This window comes from Bufo bufo, chromosome 5, assembly GCF_905171765.1.
Source record: "Bufo bufo chromosome 5, aBufBuf1.1, whole genome shotgun sequence".
In the NCBI taxonomy this organism is placed as follows: domain Eukaryota; kingdom Metazoa; phylum Chordata; class Amphibia; order Anura; family Bufonidae; genus Bufo; species Bufo bufo.
The window spans coordinates 64,794,669-64,813,142 of record NC_053393.1 but is presented as its reverse complement, the minus strand read 5'-3'; positions in this window follow the sequence as shown (position 1 = coordinate 64,813,142).

Here is an 18,474-nt window from a genome sequence, read left to right as displayed (position 1 = left end):
CCCTCCTTCCATTTTATTTTTTTCCTACCAGAGACGCATCGCAAACATGGGTTGACAGGGTTGACAGGGTGGTTTGGGTGAGATAGGGGTACCAAGGGGCTATGATAAACTAGATTTATTATATATTCCTTTCTTTTTATTTATTGAAGGGATTGTATTATGAATTTACAAATAAAGATTATAAAAAAAAAAAAGAGATCAATAGTATAGCAACCATGTTCAGTAACTATCACGCCATCAAATAAATGAATCAGGCCAAAGAAGGGTTGATCTGATCAGAATTTTTTTTTAAAAAAAGGGGTTAAAGTACTAAACTAGGCGGCACCCTTAACAGATGAATGGAGGAATGAGGGCCCATCCCATATCCAAAAGCGACTGGTCTTTCTAAACAAGACAGCCCCATTAATGACAGTGGGAAGAGGAATGGTTACTACCACAGTATATTAAATAATGTTCTACGAATAGCAGCAGTACAAATGAATCACCAATGTAGCTAGCTATAATAGTGACACTAATAACCATTGATCATGGTAGTAATAGAGAGAAACACAGCGTAAACTACCAATAAAAATCTAATTGGCCGAAGCAACATCAATTAATCAGTGAAAAGAGCCAACATCATTTAAACTGGGCAGTTAAGAGAAATTGAGTGAAGTGGGTGGGTGTTGAGTAATTCGAGACCGCACAAGAAATTTTAAAGGAACACTAAACTAAGAAACACATGAAGGAAAAAACAAGCAGAAAATACATACATATGTGTTATCGGCTAGACTTACCGCAAACTCCTCAATCTAGCTCCTCCCTCATTCTATAAGCTATTCGTTTAGGGGAAGTGGAGCTTAGTAAATGGGTGGGGATTATGTTGCCTGGTCTCCACTGCAGGTAGAGCGGTGATAGAAGAGTCTCAACCATACTAGTCTTAGGCATACCTTTCAACTTTTGAAAAGCACAAAGAGAGACAATACGTGTGGCGCACATAGCAGGCCGTGGAATCCTTTTTTTTTATACTAGCCAATGCGTCTAACTCCGCCCAAAACATAACTATACACAACAAATCCTACCCAGTCCCCTTAATGCCTCCACATAGTAATTATTCCCCCTCTATACCACCACACAGTAGTTATGCCAAGATATTTGCCCCCTTCACAGTAGTTATGCTCAGATATGTGCCCCCTTCACAGTAGTTATGCCCAGATATGTGCCCCCTTCACAATAGTTATATCCAGATATGTGCCCCCTTCACAGTAGTTATGCTCAGATGTGCCACCTTCACAGTAGTTATGCCCAGATATGTGCCTCCTTCACAGTAGCTATGCCCAGATGTGTCCTCTTCACGGTAGATATGCCCAGATGTGTCCTCTTCACAGTAGTTATGCCCAGATATGTGCCCCCGTCACAGTAGTTATGCCCAGATATGTGCCCCCGTCACAGTAGTTATGTCCAGAAATGTTCCCCCTTCACAGGCGCTATGCCCAGATGTGCCCACTTCACAGTAGTTATGTTCAGATATGTGCTCACCTCACAGTAGTTATGCCCAGATATGTGCCCCCTTCACAGGAAGGAAAAAAAATAATGTAAATTCTCACCTAGTTCCTCCGATGATCATCACAGCTCACCCTACGCTGGGCTGGGCTGTGTAGGAGGATCACACATGATGATTTCCAGGCCTGCACCACTCCTCCTATACAGTACAGTCAGTGGTGGATCCAGGGGAAGTCAACGGGGCAATTGACCATCCCCCCCCCCCCCCCCCCCCCCCCGAGGAGTTTACGCTGATTTTCATTTCACCTTTAAGCCACTGTAATTATAATACCTGTCCTACAGTCCGGCGGGCTGCGGTTAGGTTCACATAGGGGGGCGGAGGCAGAAGAGCCATGCGTACAGGCGCACGCAGCCAGGAGAGGGAGTGATCCCGCCTGGGCTGCCAGCGGCAAAGTTGGAAGGAAAAGCCTAAGCTGCTTGCCCGTCCCGCGCGCCTAGTGCTAATGAGGTGAGGGCGGTGGTGGCGGCAGTGTGGTAGTGTTCGTGCCCAGCTTGTCACAGATGGTGTAACAGAAAACTAGAAGACACAAATGAAGATCTGACTGACTTGATCCAAAACTAAGGAACCAACGGGTAAACCCTGTAACAACGCTAGCTCTCTCCCTAACTGCGCAGCCTATGCAAAAATCTCAATGGTAGAAATTTGCATACCCTCGTTCCTCGACTGTATGACACCTGAACACCCTATAATAGTGAGGGGACACGACCACCGGCTCCCTACACTTAATACGGAGGGAGTCAGGGTCACCTCGGATCAAGCAAACAGGAAAACAAAGATAAATGAACAGACTTATCTGTAGAAGCATCAGTTGTAGCATCCAGCATGCACACACTCCAGGAAGTTGTATAAACCGCAAAGTGATGCAGTATTGGAGGGGATTTAAAGGGACGCAATCAGTGCAACTAGATAACAGCTGAGAGAGGGAAACGAGATGACAAAACGAAAGCAAAACAAAAGAACCTCAAGCAGGAGGTTCTAAAGAACGTCTGTCAGAGCTTCACAGATGTCTGGCGGTGACAGTACCCCTCCTTCTACGAGTGGACTCCGGACACTCAGAGCCCACCTTCTCAGGATGGGACCTATGGAAAGCCCTGATGAGACGAGTGGCCTTAATGTCCGTCACTGGGACCTACATCCTCTCCTCAGGACCATAACCCTCCCAATGAACGAGGTACTGGAGAGAACCGCGGACAACACGAGAATCCACAATCCTAGAGACCTGAAATTCAAGGTTACCATCAACCACAATCGGAGGAGGAGGCAAAGAGGAGGGTACAATGGGTTGGACATAAGGTTTTAATAGGGACTTATGAAAAACATTATGGATCTTCCAAGTCTGAGGAAGATCAAGACGGTAGGCAACAGGATTGATGACGGACAAGATTTTGTAAGGCCCAATAAACTTAGGACCCAACTTCCAGGAGGGAACCTTCAATTTGATATTCTTAGTAGACAACCACACCAGATCACCAACATTCAGGTCCGGACCAGGCACACGTCTCTTATCCGCTCCGTCTGGCCATTCGACTGTGGGTGGAAAGCAGAAGAGAATGACAACCGACCCCTCAAGCGAGAACAGAAGGCCTTCCAGAATCTGGAAACAAACTGCGTGCCCCTATCAGAGACTATGTCTGAAGGAATACCATGCAATTTGACAATGTGATCAATAAATGCCTGCACCAGCGTCTTAGCATTGGGCAACCCAGGAAAAGGAATGAAATGCGCCATTTTGCTAAAACGGTCCACCACCACCAGAATCACAGTCTTCCCCGAGGAACGAGGCAGGTCTGTAATGAAGTCCATGGACAGATGTGTCCAAGGACGGGAAGGAATGGGTAACGGGAGGAGAGGACCTGATGGCCGTGAATGAGGGACTTTGGCACGAGCGCAGGTCTCGCAGGCTGCCACAAAACCCTCAACCGACTTACGAAGCGCCGGCCACCAGAATCTCCGAGCGATGAGATCCACTGTGGCTCTACCCCCCGGGTGCCCAACACGGACAGTATCGTGGTGCTCCTTAAAAACCTTGTGTCTTAAAGCGAGAGGCACAAACAACCTCCCAGGAGGACAAAGATCAGGAGCGTCTGCCTGGGCTGCCTGAACCTCTGCCTCCAATTCAGGATAAAGAGCAGAGACCACCACACCTTCAGCCAAAATGTGACCCGGGTCTTCAAAATTCCCACCTACCGGAAAACAACGTGACAGGGCATCCGCCTTCACATTCTTAACCCCAGGGCGGAAGGTGACAACAAAATTAAACCTTGAAAAGAACAAAGACCATCTGGCCTGTCTCGGGTTCAGACACTTGGCTGACTCCAAGTAGGCCAGATTCTTATGGTCGGTAAACACGGTAATAGGGTGTCTGGCTCCCTCTAGCCAATGGCGCCATTCCTCAAAATATAACTTGATGGCCAACAACTCCCTATCTCCCACATCGTAATTTCTCTCTGCGGAGGAGAGTTTCTTAGAGAAAAAGGCACACGGTCGCCATTTGGCAGGAGAGGGACCCTGAGACAAGACTGCACCCACACCCACCTCAGAAGCGTCCACCTCAACAATGAAGGGCAGAGAGATATCAGGTTGTACCAAGATGGGAGCGGAAGCAAAACTCTCCTTGATACTAGAAAAGGCCTTACGCGCCTCTACCGACCAGGAGGAAAAATTTACCCCCTTTCTAGTCATATCAGTGAGTGGTTTAACAACAGAGGAATAATTCAAAATAAACTTCCTGTAATAATTGTCAAAACCCAAAAAACGCATCAGCGCCTTCTGATTCTCAGGAAGCTCCCACTCAAGCACAGCGCGGACCTTCTCGGGGTCCATGCGAAAACCAGAAGCGGAGAGAAGAAACCCCAGAAATTTAATTTCTGGAACCGCAAACACACATTTTTCCAGTTTAGCGTATAATTTATTCTCCCGCAGGATGAGCAAGACCTGACGTAGGTGGTCCTTATGAGTTTTGAAATCAGGAGAAAAAAATCAAAATGTCATCTAGATACACTAGTACAAATTTCCCCATTAAATGATATAAAATGCTGTTCACAAAATGTTGGAAGACGGCTGGAGCATTCATCAAACCAAAAGGCATAACCAAATTCTCAAAATGGCCCTCAGGGGTATTGAAGAAGGCCGTCTTCCATTCGTCTCCTTCTCTGACCCTGACCAGGTTGTATGCCCCTCTTAGATCCAACTTGGAAAAAACTTTAGCCCCAACAATCTGGTTAAACAGGTCCGGGATCAGAGGAAGCGGATAAGGGTCACGAATTGTGATACTGTTCAGCTCCCTGAAATCCAGACATGGTCTTAAAGAACCATCTTTTTTCTTAACAAAGAAAAAACCAGCGGCAACAGGTGACTTCGAGGGTCGGATGTGTCCCTTTCTCAGGCTCTTAGAGATATAAGTACGCATAGCGACCCTTTCAGGTTGGGAGAGATTGTATAAACGAGATTTAGGCAGCTTGGCGCCTGGGATGAGATTAATAGGGCAATCGTACTCCCTGTGAGGGGGCAGCTCCTGGACCCCACTCTCAGAAAACACATCCTAAAATTCAGAGAGAAAAGATGGTACAGTCTTAGTAGAAACCTCTGAAACAGATGTCGTGAGGCAATTCTCTCTGCAAAAGTCACTCCAACCATTTATTTGCCTTGCTTGCCAATCAATGGTGGGGTTATGTTTAGTGAGCCAGGGTAGCCCCAACACTAGAGGAGTTGGCAACCCGCTTAGGACGAAACATGACACATCCTCAACATGAGTATCACTCACAATCAAACGGATATTGTGAACTATGCCCTTTAACGATTTCTGAGAAAGTGGAGTGGAATCAATAGAAAAAACAGGTATATCCTTTCCCAAAGTGCACACCTGGAAACCATGTGTTATAGCAAATTGATTATCAATGAGATTGACAGCTGCTCCACTATCTACAAAAATCTCACAAAAAAATGTTCTTGCTCTCTAGCGCCACCCTGGCAGGTAGGACAAAACGGGAACTACAAGCAAACGGAAAACCTTCAATTTCCGCATCAACCTTGCCAATAGTAACAGATGGAACGTCTTTAGAGGATTTTTTTCTTTTTGTTTCTTTATTACTCTTCAAAAACTGCCTGAATCTCCTAGAGGGACAAACATTTGCTAAATGATTTATACCTCCACAACAGAAACAAACCCTCCTCTGAGAGCTGAATCTTCAATTGTCAGAGGCAAGCAAACCCAGCTGCATGGGCTCCTGCTCAGAAGGGGATTGAGAGAGACTGAGACCCCTGCGCACTGAAAGAGACCGCCGCACTGTCCTTGGAGTGAGTATGACAGGAAGGAGTGATCTCTCCTCTCTCTCTCTAAGAAGCCTGTCAATACGAACGGCCCGAGACATGGCAGAGTCCAAGGAGGTAGGTCTCTCATAAAAGGAAAATGCATCTTTCAATCCCTCTGAAAGACCATGGCAAAATTGACTTCGGAGTGCAGCATCATGCCAACCAGTATCAGCTGCCCATCTCCGAAATTCTGAACAGTATATCTCTGCGGACTGTTTACCCTGGCATAAAAGACGTAGTCTAGACTCAGCCAGAGCAATACGATCCGGATCATCATATATCTGACCCAGGGCTAAAAAAAAATCATCCACTGAACAGAGGGGCCGTGCCCCCACCGGCAGCGAAAAGGCCCAAGACTGAGCGTTATCCCTGAGCAGCGAGATGATGATCCCCACCCTCTGCTCCTCATCACCAGAGTTATATTACTCCTGTATAATGTACCTGGATACCCCTCCTCAGTTATATTACCCCTGTATAATGTACCCTGATACACCTCCTCAGCAGTTATATTACCCCTTTATAATGTACTCTGATACACCTCCTCAGCAGTTATATTACCCCTGTATAATGTACCCTGATACCCCTCCTCAGTTATATTACCCCTGTATAATGTACCCTGATACACCTCCTCAGCAGTTATATTACCCCTGTATAATGTACTCTGATACCCCTCCTCAGCAGTTATATTACCCCTGTATAATGTACCCTGATACCCCTCCTCAGCAGTTATATTACCCCTGTATAATGTACTCTGATACACCTCCTCAGCAGTTATATTACCCCTGTATAATGTACCCTGATACACCTCCTCAGTTATATTACCCCTGTATAATGTACCCTGATACACCTCCTCAGTTATATTACCCCTGTATAATGTACCCTGATACCCCTCCTCAGCAGTTATATTACCCCTGTATAATGTACCCTGATACACCTCCTCAGTTATATTACCCCTGTATAATGTACCCTGATACCCCTGCTCAGCAGTTATATTACCCCTGTATAATGTACCCTGATACCCCTCCTCAGCAGTTATATTACCCCTGTATAATGTACCCTGATATCCCTCCTCAGTTATTTTACCCCCTGTATAATATATCCTGATACTCCTTAGTTATAGACAGAGCATTTCTTCTGCTCACACTGTCACTGACAGCCTGACGGGGCCATCACTGCCTGTCTCTCTCTTTGTGCCTCGGGAGCCTGCGTGTGTGTGAGCGCCTGCAGCAGGGTGTTGTGTGTCAGTCTGCGGTAAGGTGTGGGGGTCCTGTGTTGTCTCTGCGGAAAGGTGTGGGGGTCCTGTGTTGTCTCTGTGGTAAGGTGTGGGGGTCCTGTGTTGTCTCTGCGGAAAGGTGTGGGGGTCCTGTGTTGTCTCTGTGGTAAGGTGTGGGGGTCCTGTGTTGTCTCTGCGGAAAGGTGTGGGGGTCCTGTGTTGTCTCTGTGGTAAGGTGTGGGGGTCCTGTGTTGCCCCGTGTGGTCAAAGACTATTACCAGGGACTCTGTATCCACAAGGGCGCACCGCCATCTTTATAGAAGACCGTACCAGTACTTCAGACAGTCTATTAGATTATATATATATAATATATATCTTACCACATAATGTCTGCTACTGCGGAGCATCGGCATCGGGAACGATTGGGAGGAATGGTCTTAGGTTCTCTCACATGGGCCAATATGTGGCCATAATGAGCACCAATCAACGATATAACAAATCGATTAGCAATCATTTAAAAAGCCTTTACGTGGACCAATGAAAACTGTATGCGGGACGAGAGACCATTGCTATGATCATTTATCATCTATACACTTTACATTATGTCGGAAGAACATTATCATGTTTCTACCCTCATAAACGATTCAGTCAGATGACAAGCCAGCATTTGTTTCTAGGCTGATTGCTGCCTTGGTTAGACCGGGCAATGATCGATTCGTATGAATACTCATTTGACCAATTATCGGCACATGTTAAAGGATTTTTATGTCCAATTCTGCGACCCCCCACTTATCCCAGGAACGGGTCCTGTTCCCCTTTATTGATGGTGTGGCAGGCCACACATATGCCCTGCTGCTCCATTTATTCTCTTTGGGACCACTGGAAATAGCCAGCGCTGTACTCTGCCATCTCCAGCGACCCCATAGAGGAGGCATGCTCAACCTGCGGCCCTCCAGCTGTTGTAAAACTACAACTCCCACAATGCCCTGCTGTAGGCTGTTCAGGCATGCTGGGAGTTGTAGTTTTTCAATAGCTGGAGGGCTGCAAGTTGAGCATGCTTGCCATAGAGAATGGATGGAGAGGCAGGGCATATGCTCGACCTGCCATTCAATCAAGAAGTGGGATCAGTGGGGGCTCCAGCGTTCAGACCCCCACAGATCACTTAGTTATCCCCGATCCTGTGGATAGAGGATAACTAGAAAAGTGGACACAGGTCCTTTAACAGGTGAGCATTTCTATTTTAGTTTGACACATATTTTGGGCCAGATTTGTAATTTATTTTTAATTTTTTTACACCCAAAGAAAACCTTTAAAGGATAACTGTCACACTTAGACCCTAATTAAAATTTTCATATATGTAGTTACTAATAACATGATATTCCAGAATCAGTTACTATTAGACTGACTTACCCCATATTTAATAAGATTCAGCCCTTAGCAACCATTCTGCATAAAACTGCAATCTCACTATTCAGTTAAGATGGCCGCCACTGCCCTCACCCTGAGGCTAATCCCACCTGCCCTCACTAGCCAGTAACGATAGCCCCCCAAAAGTGTCAGTAACCAGAGCCCTCCCCCCTAAAGGGTTAATCTCCTGCAGCACCAAGGGGTCCTCTTACCACAGGTTGCTTTCATTTATACACTGAGCAGACGGCAGATCTCCCTTCCCTGGTCTGCGCTGCTCCAACTCTGCATTCTCCAGCTCTGCTGAGTGAGGGAGCGTCTGCCAAGCGCAGGGACAGGGAGAAGTGCACACAGCCCAGGCACTTATCAGCTGCTGGGGAGGACCTGGCTTTAATCATTTACTTACAGTCCCTGGCTGTCAGTAATCTGACCTTGCATGCAGCGTTAGGGTTGCCACCTTTTCTTCAAGCCAAACCCGAACAGAAGGGAGGGCGGGCCCCCTTCCAAGCCCCGCCTCCAGTCACGCCCATGTTCCGCCTCCAACCATCTCCCGTCTCCACCCCTGGTCGCTGTCGCACCCCGTTTAGTATTCGGCGCAGGCGTGGGATTTACGGGACGAAGAGGAGAACTCGGACGTCAATCAACTGGACATGGGCGTGCCACTGCCAAAGGGTGAATAGACGGAGCCTCTAGGTGCTGCAGGAACGCCCTCATAGCACCTAGAGGCTCATTAGCATATTATAAGTCTTTATTTTAAGAGAACGGCGGCAGCGGCAGGCAGGGAGTTATAAAACACACTGTTATGTACTGCTGACATCAGCCCATCGCTCATGTCAGTCAGCTACATAACGTAACGTTTTTTCTGATGATTGACAGATTCAGAAACCTGTTTAAAGGGCTTCTGTCACCCCACTAAACTCTTTTTCTTTTTTTTGGCTTCTTATAATCCCTATACTGTGATCTATGAATACATAATGTTATTAGTCATTTTTGTTCAGTAGATAATGAATAAAACTGACTTTTATAATATGTAAATTACCTTGTTACCAGCAAGTAGGGCGGCTACTTGCTGGTAGCAGCCGCATCCTCCTTTCATAATGACGCCCCCTCCGCATGTTGATTGACAGGGCCAACGAACGCGATCGTCCTCTGGCTGGCCCTGTCTGCTATCAAGATCTCGCGCCTGCGCCGTAACAGTATTCAGTCGGCGCAGGCGCGCTGAGAGGAGGACGCTCCTTCCTCAGTGCGCCTACGCTGATGACGTCACATCTACACCTGGCGCAGGCGCACTGAGGAAGGAGCGGCCAAGCGAGCGTCCTCCTCTCAGTGCGCCTGCGCCGACTGAATACTGTTACGGCGCAGGCGCGAGATCTTGATAGCAGACAGGGCCAGCCAGAGGACGAGCGCGTTTGCTGGCCTTGTCAATAAACATGCGGAGGGGGCGTCATTATGAAAGGAGGATGCGGCTGCTACCTGCAAGTAGCCGCCCTACTTGCTGGTAGACAGGTAATTTAAATATTATAAAAGTCTGTTTTATTCATTATCTACTGAACAAAAATGACTAATAACATTATGTATTCATATATCACAGTATAGGCATTATAAGAAGCCAAAAAAAAAGAGTTTAGTGGGGTGACAGAAGCCCACACTGTTACATACAATTACACAATTCAAATGTTTTATATTTATACCTTTTTAGAAGTAAGTGAGTGACTATCTAGGACAGGTGTCAGGACTCAGAGTCAGGACTGTCTTGGTCAGGTTGTCTGCAGGCAGGGCACAGTGGGCACTGGGCTGGGCACTACATGGGCAGGCTGCTGGAGCTGGACTGGAGAGGAGAAGAAGAATGATTTCAATTCTCCCACGGAGCTCCCTGCCTCTCTCTCTCTCTGATGTCACTTCCTGAGGACCTGACTTCCTTATCAGAGGGAGGGAGGGACTGAGAGGCAGAAGAGGCAGGCAGGGGAGGAGCGAGGAGACTGAACAGTGAGTGAACAGCTGCGCTGCCTGGCATCACTGTAGTGTAGACTAGAGGAGGGGGGAGGCTCGGGAGCGCTGCGCTCAGCTGATCACCCGGCCGCTGCAGTGAGTGACAGCTTAAATATGCGATCCGATCATCCGTCCACACTGCAGTTTGAATGAATAATCCTGTGCCCAGGTCTAAGAAAGGCTTGTACCCGGGCACAGGATTACAAACCCGGACTGTCCGGGTCAATCCCGGACGGGTGGCAACCCTATGCAGCGTCCTCTGTCCTTCTATGAAGGACGGACCATGCCTAGCAACTCAATTTTAAGCACAGGTAAAAGTAGGCAGTACAGGCAACAAAAATGTGGAATTAAGGGGTAATTGAATACACAGTGAAAAATTTAAATAGGGCCACCAAGGTGATATTAATCCCCACAATCCAATACTCCAAAAAAAAAAAAATACGACAGTTATACTTTAAGGATAGGGAATGTGAAAAGGTCCAATAGCTATGACACGAAAGGTGATAAGTGTCTGATTGATGGGGGTCTGACTGCTGGGACCCCCATGATCAAGGGAACATGGTCTTAAGACCCTTGTGTACATAGATTGGTGGCAATGTAATTGAATGTCTCAGGACCCCCTTTTTCATGATCAGTGGGTATTCCAGCAATCAGACACCAGCAATCTGATATTTATCACCAATCCTGTAGCTAGGCAATAGGTCATTATGGTAGGACACCCCTTTTAATTATAATGAAGATTATGTACAATATGAGGAGGTTAAGATTTGGTAAATTTCATGCCAGACATTTATGGGGTTAAAGGGTTTGTCTCACTTCAGTAAATGGCATTTATCATGCAGTTAATACAAGGCACTTACTAATGTGTTGTGATTGTCCATATTGCCTCCTTTCCATCACATTATACACAGCACGTTTCCGTGGTTATTACCACCGTGTAATCCAGCAGTGGTGGCCGTGCCTACACACTATAGGGAAAGGCTGGAAGTGCGCATAGGCCAACACCTCTACCTATAGTGTGCAAGCACGGCCACCGCTGCTGGATTGCAGAGTGGTCAAAAACATGGATACGTGCTGTGTATAATGTGATGGAAAGGAGGCAATATGGACAATCACAATACAGGGTAGGCCATTTATATGGATACACCTTAATAAAATGGGAATGGTTGGTGATATTAACTTCCTGTTTGTGGCACATTAGTATATGTGAGGGGGGAAACTTTTCAAGATGGGTGGTGACCATGGCGGCCATTTTGAAGTCGGCCATTTTGAATCCAACTTTTGTTTTTTCAATAGGAAGAGGGTCATGTGACACATCAAACTTATTGGTTTTAACGTAACTTTATTCTTTCATGAGTTATTTACAAGTTTCTGACCACTTATAAAATGTGTTCAATGTGCTGCCCATTGTGTTGGATTGTCAATGCAACCCTCTTCTCCCACTCTTCACACACTGATAGCAACACCACAGGAGAAATGCTAGCACAGGATTCCAGTATCCGTAGTTTCAGGTGCTGCACATCTTGTATCTTCACAGATAGTGAAGATACAAAGATAGTGGGGCGATTCTTCATCAATGGAAACCTCAAGGCCACTGGATATGCGAAATTGCTACATGATGATGTGTTTCCCTCTTTATGCACTGAAGCTGGCACGTTCCCTAAGTTTTTCCAGCAAGATGGTGCACCACCACATTATGGGTGTCAGGTCCGAGCATTCCTAGATGAACAGTTTCCTGGAAAGTGGATTGGTCGTCGTGGGCCAGTTGAATGGCCCCCAAGGTCTCCCAATCTGACCCCCTTAGACTTTTATCTTTGGGGTCATCTGAAGGCAATTGTCTATGCTGTGAAGATACAAGATGTGCAGCACCTGAAACTACGGATACTGGAAGCTAGCATTTCTCCTGCGGTGTTGCTATCAGTGTGTGAAGAGTGGGAGAAGAGGGTTGCATTGACAATCCAACACAATGGGCAGCACATTGAACACATTTTATAAGTGGTCAGAAACTTGTAAATAACTCATGAAAGAATAAAGTTACGTTAAAACCAAGCGCACCATTGTTTTTCTTGTGAAATTCCCAATAAGTTTGATGTGTCACATGACCCTCTTCCTATTGAAAAAACAAAAGTTGGATTCAAAATGGCTGACTTCAAAATGGCCGCCATGGTCACCACCCATCTTGAAAAGTTTCCCCCCTCACATATACTAATGTGCCACAAACAGGAAGTTTATATCACCAACCATTCCCATTTTATTAAGGTGTATCCATATAAATGGCCCACCCTGTACATTAGTAAGTGTCTTTTATTAACTTTCTCTACATGATAAATGCCAATTGCTGAAGTGAGAAAACCCCTTTAACCGTGCTACACTTAATAGGGTTAGGCTACTTTCACACTAGCGTTTTTACTGGATCCGGCAGGGTTCAGCAAAAACACTCCCGCTACTGATAATACAACCGTCTGCATCCGTTATGAACGGATCCGGTTGTATTATCTTTAACATAGCCAAGACGGATCCGTCATGAACTCCATTGAAAGTCAATAGAGGACGGATCCGTTTTCTATTGTGGCAGATTGTGTCAGAGAAAACGGATCTGCAACGTGCCGGTCCGCAGGGGTAGAACACGTGAGGTGCACGGTGGGCCGGAATGTATACACAGTTCATCGGTTACTCACGGTTTAGCAGTCGCCTCCCTGGGCCAGCAGTGTGTGAAGGGGAGAACAGCACTGGATTCTCCGGGGCACACTCGGTTGCAGGGGACACCGGCCAGGTGGTGGTTGAGGTGCCCTTGTTGGTGAATGGTTCTTGAGTGCCTGGGTGGCTGGGCCCCTGGTTTGAATAATGTTGTGATGCCAGCACCTTTATGGTGCAAGAGGTTGAGGGTAGTAGTGGTGTGGACAGGGGCGTAACTAGAGTTCTATGGGCCCCAGGGCAAACTCTAGTCACTAGAGTATTTATTTTATATATTTTTTTATGTATGGCACATACTGGCTTCATATGAGGGATGGGGTGGAGATGAATGATGATCAGTGGTGCCGTGCGGCAGTGTGTCTGAATTCAGAAAGAGGGGGCCCGCGCCGGCCATATGAGGGCAGCCAGGGGCAGCAAATAATGAGGGGGAAAAATGAAAATGAAATACTCTCAATATTTCATTTTGCCCCCGCTCCACTCCCTCTATACCTGAAATTTTTGGCACACAGAGTATTTCATTTTCATTTGCCCCCGGGCCCCTCATTATTTGCTGCCCCTGGCTGCCCTGTTATGAATTCAGACACACTGCCTCACGGCACCATTGATCATCATTCATGTCCCCCCTCCGTATGAAGCCGGACGCCGATGTGTGCCATTTTTTTACATAAAAAACCCCCAAAAACTACCTATTCTTGTTTGTTCCGCTCTCCTCACTTGAGGGCTGAGGCGGCCAGCAGGCTTGTCATTCCTGGCTGCTGTGATCCCGCGAGACCTGCCGCGGACGTAACAGGTCTCGCTCTGACAAGTAAGCGCAGCGCAGCCACACAAAATATAGGGAGGGCCTGCCGCACTTAATAAAAAAACACTTGTGGGGCCCGCTTTACTCCATATCTCCTGGGGGCCCCTCTATAGCTACGCCACTGGGTTTGGAGTTGGAATGAGGCAGGTTTAAATCCAACAGTAAACTTTACTATAACCAGGTTCTTGAACAGTTTACATCCAGCAATAAAACAGTCTCTGATGCACATGCAGATAGGATGTGATAAATCCTAGTAACAGGCTGTGCTGGTGATACTGTGTCAGGCTAGCGTGCTAAGTTATGTACTCACTGGGAAAACAGCTCTTGACCTTGCTTCAGTCTCAGTTGAGGTAGTCCCAATCCTGAGCTTCTACAGAAGTGATATGACAGAATCCTTTCCTGTCTTCAGAATAACGGTGAGGCTGCCTGAAGCTAATAAGTCCTTCACCAAATTACAAAGGTGCCTAGAGCCTACAACAATGGCTTTGTCCTTCCTTTGTCTTGATCCACTAAATATCATAAATCCACTTGTTGCTCCTGAAGAATAAAGGTAGACTTCCCTCCGCCTGTCTTCCTGGCTTGAATCCTATGGTCTATGATGGCTTCTCTGGGCCGTGAAGCTCCTGAGAGCTGGGAGGAGAGGGAACCTCTCCTTCCCCCTGTTGCTCCTCACTCCATCTCCTCTTGAGAGCTCCCACACAACCAACTCCCTAACTAGGCCTGAACTACACTATTTTTACTGTGGTGCTACCCCCATCTAGTGGTGGATGTGTAGTGTCACACTACGTAAGGGTGGGCACTACACAAGGGTCAATTGGGTCACGTTGTTCTCCACCTCCTGTGGAACATGGCCATTGTATTTTATATTGCATTTTAATGTATATTGTCATGTTATTTATGTTATCTTCTGTGTACCAGGCCTGTTAAGGGTGTAGTTCCTCCTCCTAGACAGTAGGGAACCCCTTATATAAATAGTTAGGCCCAGACAGGAAAGAGTCAGTCAGAGAGGGTGTGTGCAGAAGCCAAGAGTCACCTCAGCCAGGGAGTAGCTGAGAAGCAGCTTCTGACATGCAGCTAGATAGCCCAGACTCCTAGCTTTCCACCAGGAGAAGAGTCTGCCTCCTGAGAAACTAAGTTCCTACAAAAGTACAGTGCAGAGCCAAGTTTATTCCAGCTAAAGAGAGAGAGCTGAAGGGCAGAAGGATATATTTAAAGCAAGGAGACATATATACGAGAGGAAGTTTTCCCTAACCAAGGATAAAGCCAGCAATAGGGCATACGGGCCTTGAGGATTCTGAGGAAAAGTGCATCCTGATCTGTAAGTGTTTAACCCTCTGAGTATCTTGCAAGAACATTGCCTGCCATTTGATGTATGAAGCCTGCCTGTCACCACCTTTTACTTGTGGAACTGACCAAAGACTGTAAATAGTTAAACTGTTCAGTAAAAGGAAGTTTTGGTTCACTGGTACGTGTGTTCCTCAATTATTACTACAAGAAATCGGTGTGCCACCATTACCGGCACTGGCATCACAAACTTAAAGGGATCTTGCCACCGGCACATTAAACCTGCAACACCCAGGGCACCTCACCTACCACCTGGCCTGGTCCCTATATACAGAGAGTGCCCCAGAGGATCCATGTGCCAGCCTCTCCATCACGGCTGTACGTCTGCCCAGGGTATACAAAAACTGTGAGTACCAAGAGAAACCCTTGGTTATTTAACTACCCCTGTGACCTCACATTCGCCTCACCCTGCAGGGCTGCGTACTGCAGATGTATGTTGTGCGCCTCACAGCCTGGTAAATAGGAATGTCACAGGATGATACAATACAGCATGATATACAGATGATAACAAAAAGCTTTTGCAGTTCCCACATAAGCTAGTGGGACGCTGCAGATCCGTCCCCATTCCCCACGGAATGCACACACAGGGAGTTATTTTTTAATTATTTTTTTTTGCAGCCCCATTGAAGTGAAGTGAACAGTACAGACATGGAAAAAAAATAAGTTAGTGTACAGGAGCCCTAAGGTGCGCCCCTAGAATCATTTACACTGGTGGGCCCTAAGTACCCCAGTCCGACACTGCCCTCAGCCAAAAGGGTGCATGCTGCATTCAGTGCTACTGCACCACTTTCACAACATACATACAGAAGGATAACTCCCTCTCGTTCTGCAGGATCTGTTTTTTGGACTTCTCCTGCTGCAGCGCCCACCCAGCTGTACCTACTATTCTCCTTGACAGGTTGAGGTGCTAATCACATCAGTGACAGCGCCATCCAGCAATTAAAGGGGCTGCGCTTTTATCAGGCATCAGATGAGCAGTGCTTTTCTTAAATGGGTTCTCAGAGATTTTGATATTCATGGGCTATCCTCAGGATAGGTCATCAATACCAGATTGGTGGGGGTCTAACAACTGGGACCCCCGACAATCAGCTCTCCTGTGAGCGTTTCATAGCATTCATCAGTCACGTGGCAAAGATGCAGCTCAGTCCCATTCAAGTAAATGGGGATGAGTTGACATACTAAGCCGCTATCCAATGCAGTGCTTGATGAATGCCATGTGCAGCGAGCCCATGAGGAGTCAGGCAAAGATGGAAGTTATGGCCATCTTTCCTCCCTATCTTGATAACGTCTCTCTCAGTGGAATCTATGGTGGGAAATAGTACTCTGGCAATGGCGGCTGTAATCTCCACTGCAGGATACAGGGTCTTGAAGGCAGGTCCAGCCAGGACGTGTCCAGGTGTAAGGGGTGTCTTAACAGTGTCTCTCACTGCAGTAAAGTCTGAATGGCTGTAGTAGCAGGTTACCTTGCTGACTCATATGCTTGGTTATGCAGATTCTAAGTTCTCCTTTATCTTTCTCTTCTCTTTCTGTATATCTTGCAGAGATCTGTCTCTGAACTGGGGCCTAAGGAAAGAGAGCATAAGTCACTGATTCCTTCCTCTCTGAACGCTAGTCGAGACTGAATAGAGTTAGGGGTGAAGCCAGTCACCACCTAAAATCCCACAAATGCCAAGCCAAAGATAGCTATACTGGGTGTGATATAAATTATCAAACCATTTGCAGATACCCCTGCTCTGGAGTACCGCACATGTCCTCCTCAAACAGCTGATAGGTGGGGATTCTGGGTGTCAGATCAGATCCTGACAATCTGATACTGTTTACCTATACTGAGGATAGGTCATAAAATCTGATTCTCAAAAGACCCCTTTAAAAAAGACTCATCTCTCCAACCTTGCAGACATAAATGATAAAATTTAACCAAACCCCAGTCACCACTAGAGGGAGCCTACTACATACTGTTTACACACTGAACTGAATATTAACAGTATGCAGTGAGCTCCCTCTGGTGGTGACTGCAGGTAGTAAAGTATTATGTTTGCTATCTGCAGATTATACTTGCCTTTCAATTATAAAGAGGGGGTTATCTCTTCTCCAGTTTGTTTTAGCAATGCTGACAAGATGACTTTTGACATAGAGATTTATCCAAAAGTGTATATGACCCCTTATTAGCCCCTAGAAGGGGTATTTTTGTTTTATCATCAATAACAAGATTGAAACTCAAATAGAAGTCTTTAACTGTTCAAACGCAAACACGACAAGCTGGCGCCCCTGCTGCGTGGAGAATAAACACAATGAAATGAAAATTCCGGATACTGTTGATCTTGCTTGTTGTATTCCTCTGGTGGTTTGTTACGGCCATTCCAAATGTGACTGCGCTGTCAATATGATGTGTCTCACAGAAATGCAAACAAAATATTGGCTTTCAATGTATGTCCCAAGTGCTGCTTCCTCAAATAAAAACAAATGACATGAAGCTGGAATTATTGTAGCTGTGATAATCCACCGACCAAAAGGGAATAGGGGCTTCAAAGAACGAGCCGCTACCAGGCCGCATTTCAATGCAAACAGCGCCATATGATTTTACATACCGCCGACGGCCTCCGGCAGGATGGATTGTGACACAAAAGGATATCACAAGGAACAGTGCTACCAGCAGTGGAGATGGCTTCCCGGATAACATACAGATTATTGAGTTACTTTTCTATTTTTGTGAAGAAAAGGGCATCAGGCATATTTTATTTTTATTTTTGGGGGATTTGTTTTCTGTGGTGCTCACAAGAGTGCTGGTGCCTTCCCAAAATTTGATCAGCAGGGGTCCTGGGTGCTGGACTCCCATTGATCAGATACTGATGTTGCTTTCTGAGCTCACCAGATCTATTGGACTCAGGACTCGGTGCTCAGGAAGCAGCTTCAGATCCACTTCACAAACGCCAAGTCACGGAGCTGACTGGTCGCAGGTGTGAAAATACAGGGCTACATGAGAGGTCTAGAGCTGTCAATCAAGGGGGAGGGGGGAGTGTGCAGGGCACAGGGGTGTTACAAAAGCGGTGCTCCAGTGGCTTCGGCCAGTCCCTTGTTGCTCCAACTTTCTCATTTTCATATAAAGTAAAAGACAGTTATCTCGGCAGTGATTCAACATACAGACAAAGGAAAGGTATTGTTTTAATCAGCATGATC